The sequence below is a fragment of the Cavia porcellus genome, unplaced genomic scaffold (genome assembly GCF_034190915.1).
Source record: "Cavia porcellus strain 051 isolate PalLab524CR breed Dunkin Hartley unplaced genomic scaffold, mCavPor4.1 scaffold_4, whole genome shotgun sequence".
Taxonomy (NCBI): Eukaryota; Metazoa; Chordata; class Mammalia; order Rodentia; family Caviidae; genus Cavia; species Cavia porcellus.
In genome coordinates this window covers 47447516-47465575 of record NW_026947487.1, presented here as the reverse complement: position 1 = coordinate 47465575, position 18060 = coordinate 47447516, and positions in this window count along the sequence as shown.

The window sequence follows — 18060 nt, the reverse complement described above, 5'->3', positions numbered from 1 at the left end:
TGAATTGTTAGATATGATTGTTTCTTGAGCTCTCAAATATTAGGATTAATATAGTAAAGGTTTTGTCATCAATATATGTTGAGTATGCTAACAGTGTCTTTTTAATGTATTTGCTAGTGATGACTACAATTACAATGGCAAACAACAAAAATCAACTGAGATATGTTATGCTTAAAAAAGGACTTATTGTAGACCCATAGACAAGAATACAGTGGAGTATCAGGAATGTCCTGAGCAGCACTGCCCAATAATGCAAGCTACAGATTCTTCATAATAGCCAGAAAATTTTAATTTAAATGATATTTACTTTAATCCACTATATTGAAAATATTACCATTTCAGCATATAAGGAGTATAGAATTATTGGTGAAATATTTTACCTTGTTTTGCTTTTGTCTTAAATTTTGAAATCTAGTGCATATTTTTACACTTCTGGTACATTTTAATTGGATCTACTCACACTTTCAAAAAAACTTTATGGACAGTGGTTACCACTGCACAAGTCTGTAGCAAAGAATGTTAAGGATTTAGGGAACTCATGATCTTGCTCTCATTTTTTAAATTTCAGAACAATTTATTTTGGTGAAAATACTTTCACTGTATTTTAAATTTCTTGAAAGATGAAGAATGGCACATGAGATGTAAAAATAAATTATTTGATATTTTAGAGGTTGCCTTAGAATAAAGGTTGAAGTTTGAGAAGTGAGAACAGAAAAAATTAGCAGGCAAGAATGAATTAAACAAAATATTAATACAGCGAATCACTCAGACTTTAAAGAGTAAGAAAGTGTGCAACATAATGATTATCAATTTATTAAGAAGACATAATGATTCCAAATTATAATATAAGCTCCAAACATGTGGGATCAAAAGTGGTAAAAGCTATTTTAAAACACTTACAGCAATTGATATATGAAGCCAAAGAAGTTAGGAAGAATGTAGAATATTTAAATAAAAATTCCATGAAAAGTCTTGATCTAATGAATAAATACAGAACCCAGCACTGAACAATTAGAGAACGCACATTTATGTTTAAAAATACCCTGAAAGGATTCATTTATAAGGAGAAGCACTGTACTATGACAAACTAACTTTCAGTATATTGTAAGGAGTGTTATTAAAAAGAATCTGTTCTCTTATTTCAGTATAATTCAATAAAAGTAAGTAATAAGAGGGAATTAAAAAGCACTTGCAAATGTAAATACACAGTTTTATGTAACACATGAATCATAAAAGACATTTTAATGAATTTCTAGCACTGGCAATGAATGTACTACATGCAAATACTTGAGTAATACAGTGAACACTACATTTAATGGGCAATTTACATCCCTAAATTCTTGTACACATAAGGAAGAAAGGAATGCAATTAAAGGGACTCAATTTAAGAAATAAAAAAAAACAACAGAAATTTAAAAAATAGTTCATTTATGGAATTTTCTTTCTTTTTTCCTCTCATATCAGTTTGTCACTTGCTGATTCTTCTTTATAATTATTTTTAAACTCAATCCCTGCTCCATTTCCCACGTCCTCACATGGGATCACCCTGATTACACTGGGTTCTCAGCAGACATCTACCCCTTGCATGTCCCATTCCTTAATCCCACTTTCCAGAAGATCTTTCTAGATAATAAATGAAGTCAGGTCACTCACCATTTTTTAAGTTTTTAATAATTCTTGGATGGCCCAGTTACATTTATATTTTTCACTGTCTACTTCCTCGTTTTGTTTGAGTATAAATCTCTGGCTCTACGACATGTGTTGTAACCTTTTTTCTGTCCTGGCATCGATTGATTCACCAACTCTGGACAAAGAGCCTGGAGGAAGTTGTGCAGAGGGTGTTGGGAAGCACTTGGCTGTAACAAATGGGATCAGGAGGAAATGCCTTTTCTTCTTCAGTGGGCATATCCCTGCGTGCAATTTGAAATTACTGACGTCTTACTTGGATCATGTTAACATGTAGGGGATGGCAGGGTATGGAAAGACAGAAGGCTTTCAGATCTTTGACAATGCTATGGTGAAACAGTGAATTAACCAACTATGAAATTGCCTTATTTCTGAGCAACTCAGTATATTTAAACCACCCTTAGTTAAATCTTCTGCTTGGAGCTCAAGATGTTCTAACGAATCCGGGATCCCAATTGCTTACAAGATATCATATGTGTGGATAGAAATAGCTCTATTTTCCAGCCTCACTCATTTCAGCTTACTTTTATCTGTATCTCTTCCTCTACATCTTTCAGTGTCTTTGTAAGTTTCAAAGTTTTAAAAAATATGCTTTCTTTTTCTCATTCTTACCCACTCCTTTCTCTGCTAGATGTGCCTATTCACCCCAATCCTCATTTTTAGGCTTATAAGAGTGTAAAATGACTTGCACCCTACTAACAGAATTTGAAGTGTACTGTATAGCATGGATAAGTATAGACACGAGGTCATGTGCTAGATTTCTAGAATGTTCTTATCTCTTTTTTAACATCATGCATAAGCAATTCTTTATTTTAAAAGCAAAACAAAAAAAGGATAAAAATGATACGGAATTTCAAAAAATAGTTGGGAATTAACACTGTTTAATATATTGCATATTGTTACCTTAAAAGTAGCTGTTCAGATTACTAGATTTAGGCATAAAGATGGTCAAACAATCAAACAGTGAAAATACAAACTGTTCTTTTTGATGAATTTACAGAGATTATTAATATAATTATCTATCTTGTAGATATACACATACACACATATATAAGTATACTATATGTGTATAATATTAATATTTTCCCTTATTTCTTTTCTTATTTATTCCAGATCTCAGCAAGCTCTATTTTACTCTCTGATTCTATGAGTTTATTTGCCTTACAGGTGCCATGTAAGTGAAACCATGATGCTTTGTCTGTGACTGGTTTATTTCACTTTACGCAACCTTTCCTCAGTGCACTTCAGTGTTCTCTTCATTTTTAAGGCTCAATAATATTACATCGTATGCATTGACAACACTTTCTGTACCCACCCAGCCTCTGGTGGACATTTATTTCCACATCTTGGCTCTGATGGAAAGAGTTACGATGGACATGGTTGCACTAATGTCTCCTTGAGATTCTGGCTTCCTTCTCTTATATAATTACACAGAGACAGGATGATCAGATTGTATGAGAGTTCCAATTTTAATTTTGGAGGAAACTCCATGCTGTCTTCCATAGTAGCAGTACAACTTTGCATTTCCACCAGCAGTGTGCAAGGTTTCCATATTTTCACATTGTTAGCCACAGTTTTTTCATTTTTTGGATGCTGGCCATTTTATTAGATGTTCCAAAGGATAAAAGTCATGTGGTTATTTCAATAGATGCAGAGAAATCATTTGATAAAATTCAGTACAGTTTCATGATAAAAATGTTCAGCAGAGTAGGAAAAGAGGAAAATTACTTCAACACAACAAAGGTCATGCACAGCAAGTCCACAATTAACATCATACTAACCTGTGAAACTTGAAGGGGTTTCTTCTAGGATCAGGGAGGGAAGGCAAAGAATGCGCACTCTTTCTTTATTTTTGTTGTTTTGTTTTTAGATTTTTTTTGAGAAAGGTCTCATTGGGTAGTGCAGACTGGCATTGAACTCACTTATGTAGTCTGGACTGGCTTCAGACTCAAGGTGATCCTCCTGCCTCAGCCTCTCCAGTACTGGGATTATAGTCATGCACCACCACACCCAGATCTGTTCTTACTATTTCTTTTTTTTGGTTATCATGAAATTCTTTTTTTCTTAATTTTATTTTGAAAGTAGTAAAAATGCAACAGCACAAGACAGAACAAAGCCAATCGAGACAATGCAGTGAAATTGGTACAGGATTTCACAGTAGGACACTGGGATAGTAGTAATAGGTACTATGGTATATCTCTTTAACTTCACAATAGTTGTCCAGTCAATTAGGTATAGCAAAATCAAACCAAAAATAGAACATTATAAAACCAGTTGAGAATACTGAATAGAGCAAAAGAAACAAAACAAAACAGTGAAAATAACCTTTGTCTTCAAACAGAAGGAAATCCCCCATATTTGCTATACTGCATATAGTCATCCTCTCAAGAGATGCTGAGACATCTATCCCCAGTAGCTATCAGGGGAGGGAGCACGGGGGGGGTGCTTGATTTTCAGCCCACGTGGCAGTAGGCTCACAGATAATGGTGCTCCTCCTGGCCCATGCCGCAGGGTGGGTGAATAAGCTGCCTAAGTCCCACCATGGCCAGATCTCAGGAGTTTTGGTTCTCTGTTCTTACTATTTCTATTGAACATTGCATTGAATGAAAAATTAGAAAAAAGAAAAGACGTCCAGTCAGAAAAGAAGAGATAAAAATCATCCCTATTCATATGTGCCATAATCTTAAACAGAAAATCCTAAGTATCCCCCAAATCACTTAGAATTAATAAATGAATTTTCTAACATTAGTAAATATTCCAAGTAGTTGAGAGTGAGAAAAGCAAATTAATGATTAACACAGGTAGGGTACTTGACCCTTTTCTCATGATGTAGCTTAGTAATTCTTTTCCTGTGTGTATATTCTGGCAAATGCAGCTTTTTTGGCAGCTTCAGAGAGATTTGCAGTATTTCAGTGTGTGTATGTGTGTGTGTGTGTGTGTGTGTGTGTGTACTTACTAGCTGTCATACATGTAGATATTTAACAGCTTTGTTGAGGTATAATTTCCATACTGTGTAGTACATCTGTTTATGCAATTCATCAATGGACTGTTTTTATGCTGGTGAAATACATGAAACATAAAAGTAATCATTTTACTCTTTTCAAGTGTGCAATTTAGTGGCATTAAGTGCATTCACATTATTGTGAATCATCACCCCCATCTCTCTAGAGAACTCTTTTCATTTTGCAAAACAGAAAGCTGCACCCATTAGAAACAAACTCCAGTCCCTGCTTCTGCTGAGGCTTTGGCAGACATTGTACTGTGCTGCATTTATGGAGTTGACTGGATTTCCTGGAGCCCAAAGTTCAGTCTTCATCCTTTTGGATTGGCTTAGTTTTCTTAGTGTAACAAGCAAAGGTTTGTGTCTGAATTTTGTTTCTTTTGAAGGTTGGATGATATTCCGTTGTATATATGTACCACAGTCTATTTATTTATACATTTAAAATGGTATTTGGTTTGCTTTCACTTGTTTAGCTATGGTGACTCAGTGCGGCCCTGAACTAGGTGTGTGATAACCTCTTTAAGTCTCTGCTTTTGATTAGTTCGCTTGTGTACCCAGAAATGGAATTGCTGCAATATATGGAATTAAATTTTTAAGTTTTTGAGGAATCATAGTGCTGTTTTTCACAGCGCTGGGCCATTCTTCCCCCACCTGGTATGCTGCTGAACAAAAAATTCTGCAAACCTCAGCCAATAAAGCTTTCCTTGGCTGCTAAATGCAGTATCTCTTCAAAGCATCACATAGTGAGATTACGAGTAGTGGCCCCCATCCTACACCTCTGTGGCAGCAGGACTCTAACCCCATCATCTGCTGCCACCACCATGCCTAGGGAGCCCTCAGTTGAGAGAGAGCAGGGAGGTCTTGTTATGCAGTTCAGGCTGGCCTTGAACTCACTTATGTAGCCCAGGTTAGCATCAGACTCATGGTGATCCTCCTGCCTCAGCTTTCCAAGTGCTGGATTACAGGAGTGTGCTACTGTGCCTGGTGAGCAGGGAATATTCACTGAGTAGTACAATACAGTTTTCTTCTGACGGTGAGTTTGGGCCCAAGTGATGCGGTGCTTGTAACCACAGGTGGAAGCCAGTGTTGAATACAGCATCTCTGAACCTGGGGTTCACAGGGACTCTCTTGTCTCTCTTCAGCACAGAGCTAAGGTGAATGATTGCTTTCCATGTTGGCTGGCATCAGTTCATTTTGGGACCTCAATGAATGGTAGGGTTGATACTCCCTGTGTTCCCTGGATGCCGGGCTTGATTGTATTTTAGAGAAGCAGCAGAATGCAATGAAGAGATTCCGAGAGCACAACCTCCAAGAACTACCTCATCTTCCCAGCGCCGTCTCCCTACATGGAAAGAGGATCAGGAATCTCCCTGGAGAGGGTTGAGACTTTAAAAAAGATAACATGTGCCATAGATAGCATCCACATTATTGTGAGTATCTTAATTTCACTTATTCCTCTAATGTGTAACCTTTTTTTCATGGATCAGAAAGTCCTACCTTAAAATCATGGATAAAATCTCCAAAGCACTCATGCTACAATTTCTCTGGAGATCTCTTAATATTACCTCTTAACAATCTTACTAGAATTATTTTGATCAGAGAATAAAAATCTAGCGCTTGTGTGCCCCTTCGACAGGCTACACTACATCAGCCACCGTGAAGACTAAGGCTGCAAAAGCTTACCAGGGCTCAATAAAGACACGAGTCAGCGGGAGGCAGTCCAGTCTGAGTGCTGTCATTATGAGTGCCCTTCGTGACTCTGCTGCAGTTGTGTGTAGTTTTAATAAACACATTGGCAGGAGCTAACAAAAGCTTCGGTGGGTATTTCTTTGAGAGTCCCAGAAGGAGTGAGCACATCAAAATTTTCTGATAGACACTCTAAACTTTAAAGATGCTTTGCTCACTGAGTATCACAGAACATTTTATTCTCACGGTTTAAAGCCCAGAGCGCTTGGGTTATTCAGTTCTTTTCCTACCAGATTAGACACAGAATAGACATGTGTCACTGAAATGTGGAACAGGCTGCCAGAGGAGATTAACATATTTTTAAAAAAGCCTGGAATAGCTATGTATAGATATTTCTGCATTAATGGGAATGTTCTTCGATTCTGTACTATTTCACATGCATTGAGCACTTGGGATGTTTCTGGAGCAAGCAAGCAACTCAACTTTAACTTCAATTTTAAGTAATTATGAGTTAAATGTCCATGTGTGGCGGTGACTCTCAATTTGGGTACTGATGTGGAAAACAGACCTAGTAGTTTTTAGGAAAGTCAGTCAGTGTAGAGCCCTGGGAAACTCCTTAACAAGTGGCCTACACTGGGGAAGCCTATCTGAAGCCCTAAATTTTATTTGCTTTTAGTGCTGGAAGTTGAACTCAGAGCCTTTGCACTGAGCTACATCCCCAAGCCTTTTCAAATTTTTTTTTCTAAGATCTTGTTAAGTTACTAATCTGCCCAGCCTGGTCTCAGAATTGGGATGCTCCTGCCTCTGCCTCCCAGAGTGTTCACATCACAGGTGTTCTGGCACTGTATTTGCTTCCTTCTGGTTTTTAAGTTTGTGTGTCTCTATTTTAGTTTCAGCGTAATGAAGGGAAAATGTTGTGCAGAAACAGAGTTGATTGTCATTGTGTTTGCCATTGTAGCTAAGTGCCAGGAAGACACAGTCATTTCAGAGGAAAATGTTTCTTTATGGTTCATGCCTTTTGTAGAGATGGGGAAAAGAGAGAGGTGGACATAAAAGACTAAAATCTCAAAGCCTTGGTCAGTTGTTCAGCACTGTTAATGGGTGAGATTTAGGTAAGAAAGTTCTTTCTTTAAGTGGAAATATTAATAACACATGGTTGTGTGAAAGTGATCCCAGATTCTAGATATGAGTGACAAATCATTCATATTTCAATTTTTAGGTAGGAGGAAAAGAAAGTCCAATATTTACAGAACCAAAAAGTGGGGAAGTAGAGAGGTAAGCAGTAGAGAACAGAAAGGGGTGAGAGGCAGGACCCTAACAGCTTTGTTGGCATATGAGCCACACAGAAAGCAGAGAGTGAGTAATCCCAGGATGGGGAAAATGCAGGAGACTCAGAACAGGAATGTTCATGTCCCATTTTAAGTCAATCATACGTCTGCACAATAAATCTTTTCCCCTTTGTCCTTCATCTTTAGCAAACTCTATGCCACCCGCAAAGCATTGTGTGGGCTGTGGGGGGGGGGTAGGCAGAAGAGAGGGGCTCTTTTTCATACCAGACCAGGCATAAGAGAACAAAAGTGAGACACACACAGTGGTGACTTGAGTATAAGTAGCAGTGTTAACACGAGAACACACCGTGTGATAAAAACATGGCAATTAAATTAGAAAGGCGTTGTTACATTAAAAAACAGATTGCTACAGATTCCCTCAAAATACTTCCCTGTGCTCAGACACACTTATGGTACATTTCTAAAGCAGTCTAGAAGTCCTCTTTCACGCGTCTTTAGTTGCGCTGTCCTGGCTGCCTTGATATTCTGAATGGATTCAAAGCATTTGCCTTTCTCAGCCCTTTTGATTTTGGGGGAGAGCCAGAAGTCGCATGAGGACAAACGGTAATGATTTTGCCTTTGGATAGCACTTGGCAGCTGCATTCACCTTGGTTTTTATGGTGCCTCCTAAAGACACTCATGAAAGAGGACTTCCAGACCTGCTTCGAAAGTGGCCAGGAAAGGGGGAAGGAAGTACATTCCAAGCAAGGAGGAATGCTCTGAGGGGCTCAATGGCAGTACGCCTTACTATCCCAATTTTTAAAAGTTAAGCTTTCACCACATCCTTGAATGTACCTCACAGGACTCCCAAATTAATCTTGAGTGGTGAAGAGGTCAGAATCAGAGGGAGCAAGGGGCTTTGATTGACGTGGACTTGCACAAGGTCTGAGAACACTGACTGTTCCATACTCTCTTTAATGCTTGTCCACATGTGGAGCCCTGGTAGCCCGTGCTGACTTCGTGGAGCAGAAGTATTTGTTAGTGCTTTGCATTATTCTTTATATCATGAATGATTCTGATTCACATATAGTAGTTTTGCTTGTACTTTGGTCAAAATGAAAATCATCTCTCTAGAAGCATGTGCAATCACTGAGACACAAAGAAAAGTAAAAGCTGTGAGCCCAAGATGACTAGAGGGATTGGGAGGAGCTGTAACACATTAAAAAATAATGGAAGAGTTTTCACTTGCAGATTCCAAGAGTAAACTTTAAAAGGTCTTTCCTAGCGATAAGTTGCGTGCAGTTCGCCAGGTAGGGTTTTTCTCTGTCCTGAAATGCTCTGTTTTCTGCCAAGCAAGGGACTCCTTTATTTCCATCTTCACATCTGTGTGCCTTTCTGCTTGTCCTGTGCTCTCTGCCCTGAAACGCTCTGGTGGCTACAGGGATTTCACTACTGTTGTTAGGGTGCTTTGCTTTTTAGTGAGTGGCTCTCAGTCCTCATTGCCTTGCACGGGGTTATCATTGGCCATTGGCCGGAAACGCCTTGTTTGCTCACAGTGTGTACTTCACACCCGAGCCTCAGGGCTTTCGGCCGAGGCCATCTGTTGGTTTTGGAGACAGAATTTCAATATGTTGGTGACTGGACTCCTGCACATTCTGTCCTGCCTTTCACAGCTCTCCCTCCGGCAAAGAATCTTCTTGGAATTTCGAAAGAAATCCAAATCCAAGCCTTTGTGTTTTGTTATTTTTAAACTAGTTCTGCTCTGCCCGGGCTCCTTTTGTTCCTCAAGCTGCTGCCTCCCAGCTGGGCGGTGACATGACCTAAGCCTCCCCTGGCTGCTTTCTGAGCGACACAGGAGCATCTGTGAAGGCACTGCTAGGATTTCATCAGAATCTCTGGTGGAGAAGCACGTAAACCAGCCAAATGAGAAGACTTGGAAGCAATGTATTATGGTGTAGCCTCCTCCAATTTCCAAGAATGCTTAATTTAAAAGGTAATTGTAGCTGTCAGAGATCTCATGAAATGCATCTGAACTACAGTAGGATACAGTGCAGTTTCCCAGAACCCTAAGGTTTGTGTTGACTGATTTGAAATGAAAAAATGAAAAGGAAAAATTTCTGATCTGCCTTTTATAAAAATAGGTTAATAAGTTGCAAAATAAGCAACTCATGTTAGACTTAAACTATAGAATCGAAAGAACATGGACTACCACAAGTGAAAGAAAATACAACTTTCACTGTAAATAACTCAGAGTGAAAGGAGGGCTGGGCAAAGCACAGCCACAGTTGAAGTCTGCCCCATGGTCTGTGTTTTTAAGTAGGTAAGACAGGGCTTGGTTTTTACACTCTCAGCAAATTAGAAGCAAGAGAAGGAGGATTATATGTGGCCCTTAAAGTTGAAAATGTTTAATAGCTGGTCTTTTACAGAAGAAGTTTGCTGACCACTCTTATAAAGTTAATGTTACTCAAGCAGCAAGTGTCTATTAAAGCGAATATCATCCTGTTCAGATTTTATTTATTTATTTTTTAAGAGTAGGAAAATTTACTGGGGAATAGAAATGGGGAATAGGAATAGTTCCTGAGTAACAGGAGGGGTCTCAAATGGATTGACCTGTTACACAGTTCAGAAACCTGAAACAAAAGCTTAAAATCTGCTTGCTTAAAGCTGTCTCACTTAATGTCTGCATGCTTAAGATTTTATTTCATTTAATGCATCTGATAACCAAATAGCGAGATTTTACAAGTTCCTGAGGGTCCAGGCATGATTTACCGGAGACTGAGGTTAGATTTATTAGACTATAATCTAGTTAAGAGAAATTCCACTTGAGGTCAAGGAACTCTCTAACCTAGTTGAAAGTGACATTGTGCTCAGGTGAGTTGACTGAGCCTGTGATGAGTTATGCTCGGATATTTGAAGATTAACCGTCTCCCAAGATAGGGTAATGTCAGACCACAGTCCTGACTTTATCTGGGCACATTTGCCATGCATCTCTTCTCCCCACACTCCTGACCTCCTTGCTCGGCTACTTTCCTCCTCCTCGAAATACTCCACTGCCTGCCCATCTTTACTCCACACAGTCAATCTGGTTTTCTTTCTGTTTCTCAGGCCTGGCTACCAGCCTGGGTTTCTCTACCTGACCACTGGGCACTGGAATCCGTCAGCTCTCTGCTCTCTTCCTGACCTTTTTGCTTGCTCTGGGTGATTACATTTAGCAAGTGGACATCCCTTCCACCCCTGTGCCTCTGGTTCAATCCGTTCTTCTCAGCTATGAATCCAGTAGCACGGGCTGATTCCAGTGTCTAGATCTAATGTGATTCTGGTGTCTTTCTTTTTTTATTATCATTCATCTAACCTCTTTTTGCATATCAAGTACTTTTGTGTCTAATATCATGTGTAAAAGAAATTCAGAGGCTCAAAGTGGTATAATATTCTATAAGAGAAGATTCTTCCTCTTTAGATAGATGACAGATAGATAAGCAGACTGATACAGAGAGTAAATGATTGAACAGTTGTGTATCATTAGAAATTAAGGAGAATTGGAACTAGTTTCCAATTTTGGCATGACATTCTATTTTTGGCTTTGTTCTGGATTTAGAAAGTGACCCTCTCAGATGTTATGCAGAGAATAATTCTGCACTTTAATGATTTTTAACTGAGTTCTTTAGCCTCACTTTTCGATAGTTCTAAAGTTGGAAAATGCATTTAGTGAGACACCACCTTTGTGTTCTCACCCATAGCCCAGAACTCTGTAAAAGTTCTCTGATTTGAGGCTTTTCTAACCTGTCAACCAAGACAGTCTACTACTAAAAACTGCTGAGTTCTTTCCCCTAGCAGAGGTCTCTATATGAACCAAGCCTACCTATCAACACGAATTCACAATAAATAAGTTATTTCAGGAATTGGTGTTTTTCTCTTGAATGTATTAGCTCAATGTAAAACTATTCTCTTTCTCTGACACATTTAGAATATTTATATAATTTATCAGAGTTTTCCTACTTGGAGTATTAATTTTCCATGATTACTATATACTCTGTGGAAGCAGAAATTCCTTGTATCTGATTTTAAAATCTTAATTTTCCTTTTATCTTATCTACTTACATGCAATAGCAAGTTTAACAACTTCTAACAGCACCCCATTGTGGCTTTAAAGACTTTACATTGTGCAACACCTGCCCATCTTGTAATAGCTTCTCAGTACTTTTTCACCTTTTCCTTCTCCCTTCAACATATATTTCTTATTCCTCGTTACAAGCTATCTTGTAAAGTGAAGCTTTCATGCAGATCTCTTAGAAGCACTTTAGTAGCTTCTTATCAACCTTAAAATAAAATTTAAAAATCCTTAAAAATTCTTCATGATGCTTTACCTTCAAATCTCTATAGTGACAGCTCATAGTCCATTTCGTCTCTTGCCTTTTCTGTTTTCTGACCACACCAGGCAAGGCCTACTCTAATTTATATTCATCGGCTTTCATACTTGACTTGCCATTCATTACAACACTCTCCCCACTCTTACCTTCTTACCCTTCTAACTCTTGCTTATTGTTCAGATCATCTCTTTTTAGAGGGAGGATCTCTTATTATTGGTAACATTTAGATATACGTAATGATTACATTCATCATGGAGAATTTGTACCTGTACATGATATATCTGTGCATGATACATCTTGATTTTCTTTCTTTTTTTTTTTACCAGTCCTTTCTCTCCCTTCAACCCCCCTTCCCCTACTTATTCACAAGGCTTTGTTTCCATTTTATCTGTCTTTCTTACTTTTTTCTTTTCTATTCCTCTCTCCCTTTCTTTTTGAACAATTTCTTCCTATTTCATTATGCTTTATACATTTCGGTTCTTATTTACACTTACAGTTTCTCATACCAGAGATACATTGCAATATTTACCCATGTGGATCTGATTTATTTCACTTAAAATTATGGTCACAAGGTCCATTCATTTAGCTATAAATGTCTCAAGTTTATCCTTCTTTATGACTGAATAGTACTCAATTATATAAAAAAGTCACATCTTTTTCATTCATTCATCCATTGATGGGCATTTGGGTTGTTTCTAAGATTTAGCTATTACAGACTGTGCCACTGTAAACATGGGTGTGCATATATTACTATGATATGGTGCTATGAAATTCTTTTGGGAAGATATCAAGAAGGAAAATAACTGAGGTAATTGGGACCTCTAGATTTTTGAATCTTTGCACTAATTTCCACAGTGGCTGCACCAGTTTACACTCCCACCAACAGCGGAGAAAGGATAATTTCTATTCCATGCCAACATTTTTATTGGTTGATTTCTTGATAACAGCCATTCTTTCAGGAGATGGAAACTCAGTATTGTTTTAATTTGCATCTCTTGAATGACCAGTGATGTTGAACATTTTTTTCATATTTATCTGCTGTTTCTACTTCTTCATCTGAGAAGCTTCTGTTCATCTCTGATGCCTGTTTTTTAATTGGGCCTTTAAATTTTGGAGGGCCTAATTTTTTTCAGTTTTTTATATGTTCTAGATATTAGTCCTTTGTCTGGTGGACAATTGGTCAAAATTTTTTCCTCATGCTTGGTATTGTCTTTTCACTCTGTTAATGATTTACTTTGCTGTGCAAAAAGCTTTTTAATAAGATGATATTCCAATTGTTGATTCTTTGTAGGGGATCAGGGAACCAACAACAGGAAAACAGTATGACAAAGATAAGTCAATATGTACCAATTATAATCATTAATATAAATGCTCTTAATTCACCAATCAAATGAAACAGAATGGCAGAATCAGTCAAGAAATAAGACCCAATCATATGCTGCATACAAGAAACACATTTAACTCAAAAAAAATTCAAATGGACTAAAAATCAAAGGATGGAAAGCAATATTTCATGTGACAGGAGCCCAGAAAAAAAGCAGAGAGGATAGCTATTCTATTGCAGTCAATGTAAACTTCAAGCCAACACTGATCAAAAGAGATAAGAAGGTCACTACATACTTGTAGGGGAAAACTTCAAGAAGTGATAACAATCATAAATATATATGCACCAAATACAGGTGCACCCAACTATATAAAACAATGGACATGAAAAATTAAATAAGCACTAACACAATTGTAGTGGGAGACCTTAATACCCCATTGTGACAAATAGATCAATTAGACAAAAAATCAACAAAGGAATATCAGAACTGAATCAAACTTTTGAACAAATGGACTTAAGTATATGTCTACAGAGTGTTCCATCACAGAACATCAGAATACACATTTTTCTTAGCTGTGTTTAGCCATCCTACAATGTATACATATTTCAAAGAACCATGTTGCATATCATTAATAGAAACAATTTTTGTTAATTTTTTTAAAATTAAAAAATGTTTTCTATATACAAGATGTATTGGAAGGTCCTGCAGTCTATTCTTAGACTCTCTATTCTCTTGATCCAGCTAATAGAATCTTCCCTATGTGTAATAGAAATCTTGGCCAAAATAAACTACCTTTGGATTTTATCTGAACCCTATTCTCAGATGCATTATCTTTCTTCTATAAATTTATGGCACCATTTTTAGCACCGCTGTAGTCAACAATTTCTCCCTTATTTATGGTTCTGATCAAGGTTTCAGTCAATGATAAATGTCATCATTTCCTTTATCTTCATAATTAGACAGAGAACCTCAAGTCCCGGTGGAAAAAAGGAACATTTATAAAATGATAATAGTAAACTCATCTAAATTGAGTCTTCAAGAAATTTCACAGTTCAACCTTGGACTGGGTCACATTCTCAAAATACAGTGGCAAATATTCCTTTCTTTCTGATTGTCAGAGACTCCTTATATTTCTAGGTCTGTACATATTATAACACCATCAAAATTTTTATGACATTTTCATCATTAAAAAATATACCATAACCATGGGCAGTCATTGTTTATTTCCAATCTCACTGGCCCTAAGAGCCACTGTTCTATTTTCTGTCATTATGGATTTGCCGATTTTGAACATTTTATATAAGTAGAGGAAAACAGCGTACTTTCTTGTATTTTTGACTTTTTTTTAATTTGGCAAAATATTTTCAAAGTTTGCCCATGCTGTAGCACGGACCAATACCTTTTCCCTTTTACTGATAGACAACGGTCATTGAATTTATATAACACATTTTTATTCAACCACTGATGTACATTTCCACATCTTGATCAGGATGAACAAGGTGGCTGCTGTGTGTGCACGTGCGACAATCAGTAGAACTGCTCAGTCATTACGGCATTAGGCATGGAAGTGAGTCATGCGGCAACTCTCTGTCTAAGCGTTTAGGGAACGACCTGAATATTTTCCAAACTGATCTAACCATGTACGTTTCCCCTAGACATGGGGGAGGGTTCCGACTTCTTCACATTCTTGCCAATAGTTATTCTTGTACCTCTTCTGTTTATAGCCATCCTAGTGGGTGAGAAGGATAAAGGATCTTGTGATTTTGGGTTTGCATTTCTCTAGTGACTAATGACGTTGAGTGTCTTTTTGTGCACTTGTTGGTTGGTTGTGTATCTTTTCCAAGCGATGTCTATGTAAATCCTTTGGTCATTGTACAACTGGGTTGTTTGCCTTTTTGGTGTCAAATTAAGTTTTCCTTATGTATATCTTCTGCCTACAGATCTTCCTCAGGTAGTAACTTGCAAATATTTTATCCTAGTCTATGGATTATGTTTTCACTTTCTTGCTGGTATCTTTTAAATAAAAGAGTTTTAAATTTTATCTTTTTCTGTTATCATATGCTTTTGATACCATAATTAGGAAGGCTTTGTCCACCTATTTTTTAAAAAACCAACAGAAAAAACTAGATATTAAACCTGTTGATACTAAACTAAGTATTAAACATTTTTTAGTCCTTGTTTTTTTTCTGGTTTCTTACAAACTTTTCATGAGGATTCTCATTTTAGAGCACCTATTTTATGTACTGCATCATCATCATTCTCTCCTCTACCTTCTTGGCATCCTGCTGTTAGAATCTCTCCAGGGTTTCTACCAAGACTGGTACCCAACAGCTCTTCAGTCAATCTTTTATTGGCTCCAGGTCAGCAGAGGATAAACCAGTTGACTTACAATAGTCATCTCCCACAAATGCCAGCCAAACAACATTCTCTGTTAAGATCATTTCTTTTCTTTTCTCTCTTTCTTTCTTTCTTTCTTTCTTTCTTTCTTTCTTTCTTTCTTTCTTTCTTTCTTTCTTTCCCAAACTCCTTTTCTTGCACTATGATCTTGGTAATAATTTATAAGACATAAATGCCCATTCAAGTATTAACCACATACTCCTTCAAAAGTGTGAACTCCCATCCAACTTGAATAAGAAGAGGGTAGCAATTCTAGTTCCCTGTTATTGTATACTTCCTGTGTCCTTTAGGAAGGATGAGGGTACATGGAAAGAAAGTAATTTCTTTCCTTGTCATCAAAGATTTCTTCAGGGCCATATGGCTTTGGTGCACTGTCGTGTTTTAGGGATTGGAGATTACTGGAGAATAGCATTCAGTGGAAGAGGGTACTGGAATGACAGGAGGGGCAGTTAGAGTTTTGCAGGCATTGTGAAAATACCTGTAAGCTCTTGTTGTCTTTTCATCTGAATACAAGGGAAAATATTTTGAACTTGACGAGTTAATGGAAAGTACTTGCTTGGGAATACACATAAAACATGTCATTGTGATTTGTAGAAATAGTTGAAAAGCCTAAGAAAACAGAACTAGAAACTCTAAAATGACAGGTGGAATGAAATAAAAAGATTTCTATAGTGCTTCAGAAAGGGTACAGATAAGTGACCTCATGAAGAGGTGAGCTCCCAGAATGAAGTTCAGAAGTACACTGTGGTCTTTTCCAGTTTAGGAAAATAGTGAACGAATCCATTTTGAATTTTTTTTACATAAACTACCTATAAGACCTGCAATTAAAGTTTATAAACTTAGTTCTAAAATTCACCAATGAAATCTGATAATAGCACCTTGCAGATTAGTGTCTCAAATTCTGGAAGTACAATTGCAAGTATTATGATATCTCCAAGTTTAGACAAAATATGAAGGACTAGTAATTGAGTTATATAAAATTAAATGTATCAATATGTTTTTTCTTACACTTGAGTACTTGGCAAAAAGAAATACTACTTGAAATTTAAAACATCCTATCATTTCACAATTTTTAAAGAAAACTGTATCTTGTAATCTTACTGTGGCCAAGACACAGAAAATAGAGTTTTAGGCATTCTGTGCATTAATTCAAGATTAAACATAGGTCAGTGTGTGTATCAAGAAAGATTCAAAGAGTTATTTAACCTTTTTACAGCAAAATGCCAGTGTTTTGAGTAATACATTCTGCCTTCTTTTCTATCTTACTAAGTCATAAAATACAATTTCACCACAAATGAATAAAGATCCCTGACTGTACTGTTGCTATAACATAGATTCTGTACATCTTCCAAAGGCTTGTTTCTTAGTCTGTGGTATCACTGGGAGGTCTAGTGAAGGAAGTAGGCCATTGGGGAAGTGACCTTGAAAGTGGCAGGGGGCCCTAGCCCCTCATCTTCCTATTTGGCCTCCTGACCTCCATGAGGCAAGTAGCTTCCGTCACCAAGATGGACTGCTTTGCCACAGACTTAAAAGTAAAGGGGAAATGAACCATGAACTAGAACCTCTGAAACTATAAGCCAAACAAACCTTTCTTCTTTGTAAGTTGGTCTATCTCAAGTATTTGTTGAAGTGGAAAGCTGACCAACACAACCCTCTGAATTTGATGATCACAGGTTATGCAGGTTTATAAAGTCCTTCAAATGTGGCTCTTTCAACCTAAGATGTGCTGCTAATGTGCAGTATCTATTCACTTCAAACAAGTGTTAAAAAGGATATAAATATTTGGTTTATGATTTTTTATATTGAAGAATACATTGGATATACATAGAGTGGTGGATTGCCATCTGGTGATCTACTTGTAACACCAGCTGAACTGAGTCAGTGTGGTACTGAGCATGGATGGCCCACTGAGGAACATTGCTAACATAAAGGGAACTTGAGAGGAAGAAGTGTTGTTCTTCTCTGTGACGTTGTTGATTCTCCTGTTGCTGCTGGCTCTCCTGGAGGAGGAGTTTATCAAGTTTCTTTCCTAACATGAACTTGGCTGTTCTGCTAGTTGGAGGAGCTCAGAACCCCACTGTTGCTGAGGATGGCTGTGGTACTTTTTGTGGGGATCCCTGGTCCTTACTTTGAGGATTGCCTTTTGACTTCAGTGTAGAACCCTCAGCCTACTGGCACAGATTCTTCTGCCCGCTGGCAGACTTTCTGGCTTCTACCACTGACATTTGAGCTTTCCCAGCTCAGATCTGTGAAACAGACTTACATGAGATATTGTCATCGGCTCTAGGTCTCTAGCCATACTCGTGGCGGCATTGTCATGGGATCTAGGT